The sequence below is a fragment of the Olea europaea genome, unplaced genomic scaffold (assembly GCF_002742605.1).
Source record: "Olea europaea var. sylvestris unplaced genomic scaffold, O_europaea_v1 scaffold272, whole genome shotgun sequence".
Lineage (NCBI taxonomy): Eukaryota > Viridiplantae > Streptophyta > Magnoliopsida > Lamiales > Oleaceae > Olea > Olea europaea.
Window position 1 is genome coordinate 380,983 of NW_019245613.1, and position 10,920 is coordinate 391,902.

General features: G+C 36.7%; 1 long non-coding RNA gene across 1 annotated transcript; it reads left to right on the top strand.

Moving 5' to 3' along the window:
* Positions 1-6,488: 6,488 nt before the first annotated feature.
* On the top strand, positions 6,489-9,976 carry LOC111383578. Its single transcript, XR_002700765.1, has 3 exons — positions 6,489-6,640; positions 7,073-7,125; positions 9,908-9,976. It is a non-coding gene; the product is annotated as an uncharacterized LOC111383578 (long non-coding RNA).
* The last annotated feature ends 944 nt before the right edge of the window (positions 9,977-10,920 follow it).

Consider the following 10,920-nt stretch of genomic DNA (forward strand, 5'->3'; position numbering starts at 1 on the left):
TCTTTTTTGCTGCTAGGTGGTTTGGCCTCTAAGATGGCCTTCGCTTTATTTTTATCAAGTTCAATCCCTCTTTTATGTACCAAGAAACCAAGAAAGTTCCCTGCATTAATACCAAATGCACATTTCAAGGGATTTAACTTTAGCTTATATTGTTTCATTCGCTCAAATGAACATTTTAACTGTTCGAAATGGTCCTCTTATTTAATGGATTTGACCACTATATCATCTACATACACTTCAACAAACTTGCCTATCATATCATGAAAAATTAAATTCATTGCCCTTTGATAGGTTGCTCCTGCATTTTTCAGGCCGAAATGCATGACTACCCATTCAAAACATCCTAGAGACCCAGGGCATCTAAAGGTAGTTTTGTGTATGTCTTCCTCAACTATATAAATTTGATTGTATCCTGAATACCCATCCATGAAGGAATACATGACGTGTCTGACAGTTGAGTCTACTAAAGAATCTACCGTGGGCATTGGATATTCATCTTTGGGTGTGACTATATTTAAATTCCTAAAGTCTATGCACACCCTTAGTTTACCATTCTTTTTTAGTATTGGCACGATATTGGACAACCATTCGACATACCTAGCTGTTCTAATAAAGCATGTTTTTAATAATCGTTCTATCTCTTTCTTAATCTCAGGGAGTACATTAGGAGTAAAACGTCTGGGAGGTTGCCTATGAGGTTTAAAATTAGGCTTAGTTGGTAATCTATGTTCCACCAAATCTCTATCTAAACCAGGCATTTGTTCAATTTCCAAGCAAAACAATCTTTATACTCTTTTAACAAAGCGATTAATTTATCACTAATCTCTTGATCGAGCATCTAGCTGATGAATGTTGGACGATCTTCTCCTTCTTTGCCAATATTCACTTTAACCAGAGGGTCTTGTGCTTGAGCGTATCCAGGCTTGATGATCTGCATTACTTTATCGTCCAGTTTCCTTGTAGGCACTTCTTCTTCTAAACAATCTACCTTGTTGACTTCTCGGCCAATACTTTGTTCCAATTCGAATACTGCTAATTTGTCTTTCAACGCTTTCAGGGTTGCCTCTTCTTTCGTCTTGTCCTTACATTCTTTATTGAAAGCCATTAATTTGGCTTTGAAGGCCTGAATATCGGCCATTTGCTTTCGTTGCTTAGAACTCATTCAAGACTCCTTGATTATTCTTTTGCCAATTACTGGCTCTTCTAGGGCCACTATATTTGGCCTCATTTGACTGAACATTTCAATGAGTGTGTCCACTGAAAATGGCTCTTCACTCTGCGCGACAATCTGAGTTTCTTCCCCATCTTGGACTACCCTGACAGGTCCATAGTTTCCTTCGTACATGAACCTTTCCACTGAGTTTGCTTCTGCGGCAAAAGGCCTATGATCGGCCTGCACCACCTCTGCTTCACCCTTGTTATTCCAAAAAATCAGGCATTGATGGAGCGATGAGGGTATACAGCGACTACCGTGTATCCAATCTCTTCCTAGTAACACATTGTAACTAGTAGGAGCATCTATTACAAAGAAGACTGTGGTCCTAGTAGTTGTCCCTATAGTTATGTCCAATGGCATAACTCCTTTAACTGCAGTTGCTCCTCCATTGAAACTTGTAAGGATGACTTCTGTTGGAATCATATTTCCTTCTGTCTTTGCAAATTTCCTCATCATCCTAGATGGAATGGTATTTATAGCTGCTCCATTATCGACAAGCACTTTTGCCACAGGTATGCCGTTAACTAGAGCTTTAACGTACAATGGCCTCAAGTGTTTAGTCAATTTCATGGCTGGCCGCTTAAAAATAACCTTTTCGACAACCTCTATTTCTACTTCCTGCTTGTCCTCTGTCGTGTTATCCTTTTGTGATAAGTCAACGTAAAACATATCGCACTGAGCCTCTGTCTCCTGAATTTCCTTTTTACTGTTTTCTAATGCTTCATCTTCAGTTACCCAACCTATGGGAGGAGGCATTATTCTTGGAGGTGATACATACTTTTCAGAGCGAGGCACTCTCTTCTTCCTTTTGGGCGTTCCGTACAGTACGTAAAAATCGAAAGGACGCCCAGATGGTTCTCCCAATAAGTCTACTTCACGAATCCCCTCTCGATGTAGTTGTTTCAACAGAGTATTGTACGATAATCCTCTTCTTCTTCTTTCTGCTTCCAGATTGATTTCCTCTTCAATGTCTGTCATACCATCATCTTCCTCATCATTGTAGGTCTCTCTAGAAGTCTGGTCTTCCTCATATTCCAGCACACATGCTTCTCCTTCGTTATCCTCTCTTTCTTCTTCTTCTTTCTCTTTATTCTTGAACTCATTGGCTAGTAAATAGTTATTAGCCACAATAGGAGGTAACGTACCGAACTGAATAGTAAGGGGCTGATCTGGATCTTCTCCATCCCTTCTGTCTCGTTCAAACTTCGATCTCCCAGAAGAAGTTTCTGGCAACTCTTTCATTAATTCATCTGTATCAGTCTCTTCACTGTCTTTGAGAACATTTTGATTGGCTACCTCGAGTAGTTTAGGCGCCTTAGGATGTGGTACTCCCTGTTGTTGCCTCATCATTCATCCATAATTTTGTTGAAAACGCCCCTGTTGGGTTCGAGTCATCTCGTTGAAGGGTATCGCCTTTCCTGCATTATACTGGAAGGAATGCCATACATTTGGTTGGCGAGGTTGCGGCTTGAATGTTTTCCTATTATTTATTGGCCTGAACTGGCTCTCAAAAGGCGATCCCTTATAGAACGATGTACCTTGCCTTCTACCATGCTGAGCGTTTGGGAAGAAAGTAGGGTGATGTGGATGCTGCCATATCCCTGGTTTCTCCGTATTCCCACTCACTTCTCTTTTACATTTTGCACACAAGACATCTTCATCCTTTTTTGGCTCCTTCCTTTTAATACGCTCAAAGACACTGGGATGTGGTCTAGGGTCTTCTTCTCCATCATCTATAACCAACTTGAATTTTGACAACTTGTTTTTGAAACCAGACGTCACCATATTCACTTCAAGTGGCTGTGGAAAAGGATTTTCATCCACTGCCATTTTCTTCTTATCATCGAATGTAATTCGTCCTGATTCAATGATATCCTGTAACACATGACAAAAAACCAAACAATTGTTAGTTAAATGTGGCCATGTATTATGCCACTTACAATATTTTTTACCCTTAATTTGTTCAGGGCTTGGCAATTTTTACTTATCGCTCAGCTGTATCTGCTTATCCTTATATAATTTATCAAATATAAGGTCAGCTTTGGTTATATCGAACGAAAACGTTCTAACTTTTATGTTTTCATCTTTCATAGGCTCATATTTGCCCGATGGTCTAAGCTTAGCCATTATAGGACAAGTATACGTGTCTCCTTTGACTAATTCGGCCAAACACATTTCGGCCTGATTGTATGACTCGTTATTGATGGTATGAATATCAAAATTTGGGTCTCTATAATAAGTCCCCTTGCTAGAATTTTTTATCTGCACTTTTTCTCTTATCAATCGTTCATACCTAATCACGTTCGCGCTCAATTGGAAAAGGTCAGGAAATTCCATGTCTTGGAATTTCTTTTTCAAATCAAAACTCAAACAACCTTGAGCAATTTTGACAAACTCTTTTTTGGGCAGAGATAAAAAAACATTTACTTCTTGCTATCTTGAACCTTTGGAGGAAACTTTCTGCCCATTCATTTGGCATTTGATGTAGATTCGCCAAATCGGCCAAAGTAACTTCAGACTTAATCTTATAAAATTGAGCGTGGAATAATTGTTCCAATTGTTGCCATGTTTAAATAGAGTTCGCTGGTAAGTTGATGAACCAGGAGAAAGCTACTCCTGTTAATGAACTAGGGAAAAGCCTCATTTTATGATAATCAGTTACGTCACCACTTTGCAGTGTGAATCGCCCTATGTATTCTAGAGTAGACACCTCCCCTAAACCAGTAAACAGTGAGAATTCTGGCTCTTTATATTCTCTAGGCCATGGATATGCTTGATCTACCCAATCAGGATATGGCTTTGTGTAAGTCGGCCTAATGACAGGACGTACCCCAAAAGCCATCTGGTCCTATACGATTTTCATAATCTGATTCCTCAACATGACGTTGGGGTCATATGGAATCCCTACAAGTTGGTTGACCGGTTGATTTGCTTGAGGCCTAATGTTTGGTCCTTGATTAGGAACAAAGTTACCATGATTTGGGCCATTGTTACCATTAGCCTGAACATTTATTCCCTCATTAACACGTGGGGTATTCTGCTCATTATTTAGGACATTATCTCTTACATTTGGATTACCTCCCAAGTTAGATGTACCAATGCCACTATTCTGATTTGGTATTGCACCACTCCTCTGATTTGAAGTAGAGGGATCAAAAGGTAGTTCTACCCCTTGATTCAAACTTAGGACTGGAGGATTATGTCCCACAATTATCCTAGTTTGAAAGTGATTTGTAAGAGGCACGATTGGCTGACAAATTTGGCCTACTAACTTATTCATTATTTCGTTCAAAGTATTCAGTTGTTTGGCCATGTTATCATAATGTGCATTCCCATTCTGGGTAAATTTTTCCATATTATGAATATTTCGAAGATTTACTTATACAACGACATCTTGTATGAGTTCCCCAAGTAATGCACGCATAGTTCGAGGACTCAACTCTGCCATTGATTCTTAATGACTGTTACTGCTCTGATTCTGTCCATCTGTTCGTGGAGAGCTATGCTGCTCCTCATATCGCTCGATCACAGACTGGACTCCTCCCTGACTTGCTGCTTCCTTATCGGATCTCTGAGGCATATTGTTTCATCTTTTGTATCTTCAACACCAAACACCACTGTCCCACTGGGCGCGCCAAATTGTTTCGCACGGGTTAGTCGCTAACAATTAAAAAGGGATCAGACGATTGTGTAAGTGACAAACCTCTTGAGACAAAGTCCCAAGAGGGGGTGTTTTTATTGGCGATGACTTTACAATTGGAAAATAAAATAGAATGCCACCAAGGGACGCAAGCACACGAGTTACTGAAAATAAGTGTTTAAATCTAAACTAGGAAATTGAAAGTTACATATTCTCTGTTTGAGAGTATTTGATTCGAGGCCCTTTGCTCTATATCTTTTCTTCATTTTATTCTCCCTGGATGATCTCTTCGTGATCAACCGCTTAAAAACTGCTTGATCGCTCTATAACTGTCCACTTTCTTCATAGTGGCCAACTTGTCATGGAACTGCCTTCTCTAACTGCGGCCATTACTTTTGTCGTTCAACCGTCTTCAATTGAATTCCTTGAATCGTGGAACGTGATAGGGCTACTCAATAACTGCTTCATTAACCGCACTTTTGGGTAACCATGACATCTTATGTTTGCTAAGATCCTGGGCGACTCGAAGGTTTGGGCGAGAACAGGGTCACAGCTTTGGACGACTGTATGGCAATCCATTCGCTTAAATCTTGGGCAATCCATTCGCTCAAATTTTGGGTGACTTGTAAGTTTGGACGATGGTATTACCGTGTTCATGGGCTTCCCTATTTGGGCCTTTATCCTGAATTGCCTGATTGTGCCGTTCTTTGGGCTATCTGATTTGAGGATTCTCCAATTGGACTTCATTCCTTGGACTATTCGATTTGGGCTGAACTTTTTGTGTATCAACAACAATATAACCACCCTTATATCACTACTATATTAAAAGAGTGGGTTTGTTCTGGCACTGTTCATAGGGTTGTGCGCCTGCCCTTTTTTTGTTTTTCTGACAACCCATTTCGTTTCTTTGACAACCCAATTTGACGGCTTGGTTCCTATAAAATTGTATGAATTTACTGTCTTCAATGTTTGCATGTGAAATGTTTAATTTCTTGAATAAAGTTGGTTGTACAGGGCACAGAGGCCTATTTCCTTAGCTGCAATGTCATCTAAGAAAATATTTTGCCCTTATTGGGTCCATATTAATTTTGATTATAATGGTGAAATGGTATTTTTAAAAATGGATAGTTGTAAAAGAATAAAAAGTTTTCGATTTATGTGTAATATTATTTTATTAAAAATTATGTGATTAAAAATAGGGTCGAGAAAAATTTAATTTAATTTGATGAGATGTAATGGGGCAAACTTTGTCTTTCGTTTAGACCACGTTTGAGAGTAATTTTTCACCTCAAAAAATTGATTTTTTGACTGTTATTTCACTATTCTAATCGTAATTTTTTATTTCTTTTCTCATAAGTAGTCCCACTTTTTTACTAACGATCAAAAAATCAATTATCAAAATTACTCCGAACAGGCCTTAGTATCCCATTCTCATTTCTCTCATGCACAAACTCTAATATTTTCTTCTGACATCAAAGTTTCCAAAATTTTACTTCTAATACACAACCCATTTTTGTTCTCATGCAAAAATCGAATCATGTTTTCCCGTTCGAAAGGCTTAACTCAACTATTGGTGTTCCTCTATTTTTCTTTGACTTTTGGTGGTGGTTTAAAGTTGGGATGGAGGTGGAATTTACGGATCAAAGGTGGTGGAGAAGGGGCTAGAGAGAGTCAACATTCTTGATTGAAGGGTTGGGGTTTATGAAATTGACCTCCTAGTGTATGTTCATGCAAAGGATGTCAAAATCTTCCGCATTCATAATATCCTTTGTATATCTCCAATCGTACGTATGCTTCAATCCTTTGCTCAATTCGATGTTTCAAATTCTTTGAATTGATTTTGTGAATAGGTGAAAGATCGGACTTTTTTCTCATTTTCGTTTAGTTCTTCTTCTTTGTTGTTCAATGTGTTTGTGCTCTTCGAGATACGAACTGGTAATTTTCCTTCTTTGCTGGGAATTTTTTAAGTAGATTTCGGTTCTATTTTTTTCTTAGTTTGATTTTGCTGTAGATTCTGGTGGTTTTTGTTTTTTTTTTCCTTAAAAAAATTCTTCGATTAATTTATTTTGAATTTGAAAGTTATTTTGTACCCCCAATTATTTTGTTTACTGCCTTTTCTGATTAGCTCAAAATTTGGAATTTTTTATTTCTTACTTTGTTCTAAACATTGTCATTGTTTTGTTCTGATGGTTTTGTGTTTGATGATGTTTCTTTAGTCATTTGCAAGGGATGTTCACAAGGTTATCAGACTTTTAGAAGCTGGGATAAAGTAAGTGTAACTTATTCTTTTACCTTCTTACAGTTGTTCCTATTATAACTCTGTCTGAGTGAAATATGTCTTCTTTTTTCTGAATATGCACTGGCCTTTGTATATTAGCTGTATTTTTTAAAGGAAGCCTCCTGATTAAGAGCTTGCAAAATGGTAATATTATCTTTCTTCTCTACTAATTGTTTACATTATACTCCATATTAAAATTTTCTTGATTCTTGCTAATTGTGATTCTTTGTTATGCTTTCTGAATGCAATATTTTCACAGTATATGAATGTTGTATTGTCATTGTAACATCCAAATTTCTTGAAAATGGCTTAAGTGTTATTAAATCAGAAAATAACATATCAATATATATATATATATATATATATATATATATAATGTCTTTCAAGATAAAATAAAAATAACATTTATTCTCAAAAGTAACTAAATAAAAAAAGAAAGAAATCTTCCGAGAATATGAATTCCCTTTTTATTAAAATTAGAACATTCCGCAACCACCGACCAATTTCCAGCTCCAAACTTCCGATCTCTAATTACTTGGAAGGGGGAAAAACTTAAAGGGTGAGATTTAAGAAAATCTCAATAAGTGTGTGCAGTGAATAAGTAATTTGTATTCAAATTAAGGAAAACATGATTTCATATCATACGTATAGGAGACACACGAACTACTCCGAACATAGGTGGTAGCAATTCATGTGCATAACGATACTAAACTCCGGCCCTCTTAGCATAACATATATGGCTCATAAAACGAATTCCAAAATTTTGAAGTACAAATTACAAATTCACATAAACCACATACACCATCACTTACCTCGTAATGGAATTTGATAAATAAGTGTGAAGTACTTGACTTTCCAAAAGTCTACTTGTGAAATTTTGTGTGTAGGACTAGTGATGGCAATAGACCGGGCCGAGCCGGCTCGGGCTCGTGGCGAGCCGATCTCATGGCTCGTGGAAGACGAGCCGAGCTCGAGTTCGGCTCGTTGCTCGGGGGTGAGCTCGGCTCGGCCCATGAGCTCATGAGCTCGCAGATCGAGCCGAGTGACTCGTGAGCTCGTGATTTTTTTAATTTTTTTTTGTAAATTGCACGTTTTGGACATTTTAAAAAAAAAATTAAAATTTTTTGACGAGCCCACGAGCTCAGCTTGTGGATTTGAAGCCTTGCTGGGCTCGGGCTCGTCAAATGACGAGCCTGAGCTGTCCACGAGCCGGGTTTTGACGAGCCGAGCGACCGAGCCGACAAGCTCAAGCCAGAGCCGAGTTTTGACAAGCCGAGCCAACGAGCCGCTCGTCCCGTTTGACATCCCTATGTAGGACAAAGACTTGTATGTGAGAGAAAGGTGAGAGACGTGAATTTGTGTGTGTGGAAATAATAAAATATTGTCATGGATTAAAAATGAAATCTTTCCTTAATTTGCTCCATATTTATGGTATTTACAATTATTGAATTCTTGTGTGTAAGACCAATGAAGTGACTTGTGTGTGAGAGAAAGGTGTTTGCCGTGGAATCTTTCCTTGTGTGAGAATGGAAATTTTCTTTATTTATTCCATATTTATGGTAATTATCATTATTCTTACTATAATTTGGCACACTTAACATATTTAGCCCCTATTTGGCCCCCATTACGTGGAAAAATTAATGGGTGAAATAGTATTTTTTTTGAAAAATAAGTGGTTGAAAAAGAATAAAATTTTTTCGATTTACGTATAATATTATTTTATGGAAGATTGTGTGGTTGAAAAATGAAATGTAATGGAATGAAAATTAATGGGGCTCAAACAGGGGCATACATGCATGTAATTATGGTAATTACCTAAATAAATTTTAGTTATACATGGTAATTATATAATCTACTTCATTATTCCAAAAACAAAATGATTTTCTAATTAAGCATGTCCTTAATTATGAATAGTCCACGATTTGATCCCTAAATCATGTAAACAAAACAATTTAGTCCTTCGATATTTAACTTCTCATTAATAGGTCCAAATTTCTAATATTAATGACTATAACGAATTTTCGGGGTGTTAGAGTCATTGCAGGCTAAAAATAGGAAGGATATTGAGAAAGTCAGTAACATGACAGTTAAGAGAGGTTTATCGATTTCTTTTCATTAACTTCCTTATAGATTGTTAATCTCCCTTAAACATAAATATTGGCAAACTTTTAATACACTTTCCACGACTTATCTCATTGTTGAATGCATGTAATGTTCATACTTCACTAGTGGCTTTTACAAACTGAGAAACAATAGAGAAAAATTGAAAAGTAAAATGTCACAAATTATTAAAAATAAAGACCCTGTCATTGTTCAGAAGAACTCTCTTTTCCAGTAATTAATATTTTTCAATTAAAGCTTTGATTGAAGAAATTTTCTCAGTTAGCTGCATTTTAGTTTCACATAAGAATCTGGAAACAATTTTACCTGTAAAGAAAAGATAAAACGTGAGTTTCTCGTGGAAAGGCCTTGTATAGACCCACGTATTTCTAAGATAAGCTTTCTAAATCTCTTTATCTTATATTGGAGCAAAAACTAAAGGTATCTGAAATTTTGATGAAGCGGGTGGCATCTATAATCAGGACCAGGTTCAAGTTAGTGAGTTTTACTTCTAAGATCTCTGCATGATTCATAGAAATTAAAAAAATTTGACTCGATCTAATTTGTCTTGTAATGCTAGAGTATATTATGTAATATGCCCTATGCATGCGACACATTTAATTGCTTTGACTTTCCCTTCTTGGTTATGTCAATATGCTTTCTGGTTATGCAGGTGACAAAAGCAACATGATGTTGACGATGAATAACTTCTTAAGACTTATGGGAGCACCTGTGACTGAGGTGATTAAACTACTTTGTACAAATATCAAATGATATCATATATGCAGCTATTTATGTTTAACTTCTGGTAATTTGTATCCAATGTTTGACAGGAAGAGTGACTCCAAAAAGTATAATTTATAGCTTTGAACCCATGCCAAGTAAGATTGGAATTCATTAAGAAGTCTTCAATTTTGTTTACGAAATAACTACATATTCCCTAAAAATTTAACTTGCTGTTAGCATGTGCTTTTGCTTCAATTTTTCGCTGAGTGTTAAACTCTTACTCTAGCATCTTGCTTGGATAACTTTAGAAATGAACTAAAATCTTACACTAAAATGCTTTTTGGATAAAAATTTTAAACTTTATGCCTTTTGCATTCTCTCAGTGATAAAACTACATATTTGAATTTGGAGTTGGTTTTGTTGTTACGATACTATTGTTTTCAACTGACAAAAATTATCCCCGTTTGATGGCCACTATTTGGAGTTGGTTATGTTGTTACAGTACTATTGTTTTCAACTGACAAAAATAGCCCCTATTTGATGGCCATTATTTTGAGAAAATAGAATTTTGAATAGTGATTTTTTTGAATAATGTATAGTTGAAAAGTGGAGAAACATTTTGAGTTTACGTACAAAATATTGTATTGTGTAAATATAGGGTTGAAATGAGTACGAGAATTAAAGATTTTTGAAATAATGGATGTTAATCCCGCGAGGGGGGGGGGGGGGGGGGGGGGGGGGGAGGGTAATTTTTTTTTTTTTAAATAATCACCCACCCCACCCCCCACCTAGCATGTGAGGGACTTGTATAGCAGGCAATTTCCTATACATATACACACACATACGGTTGTTGCAACATAAATTTTGATTAGTTTCTTCCACTAATCCACTAATGAATTTGTGAGGATCTAAAATTTGACCTATGCCTCTCGATATACTTTTAGGCTCTTTATCTCATTC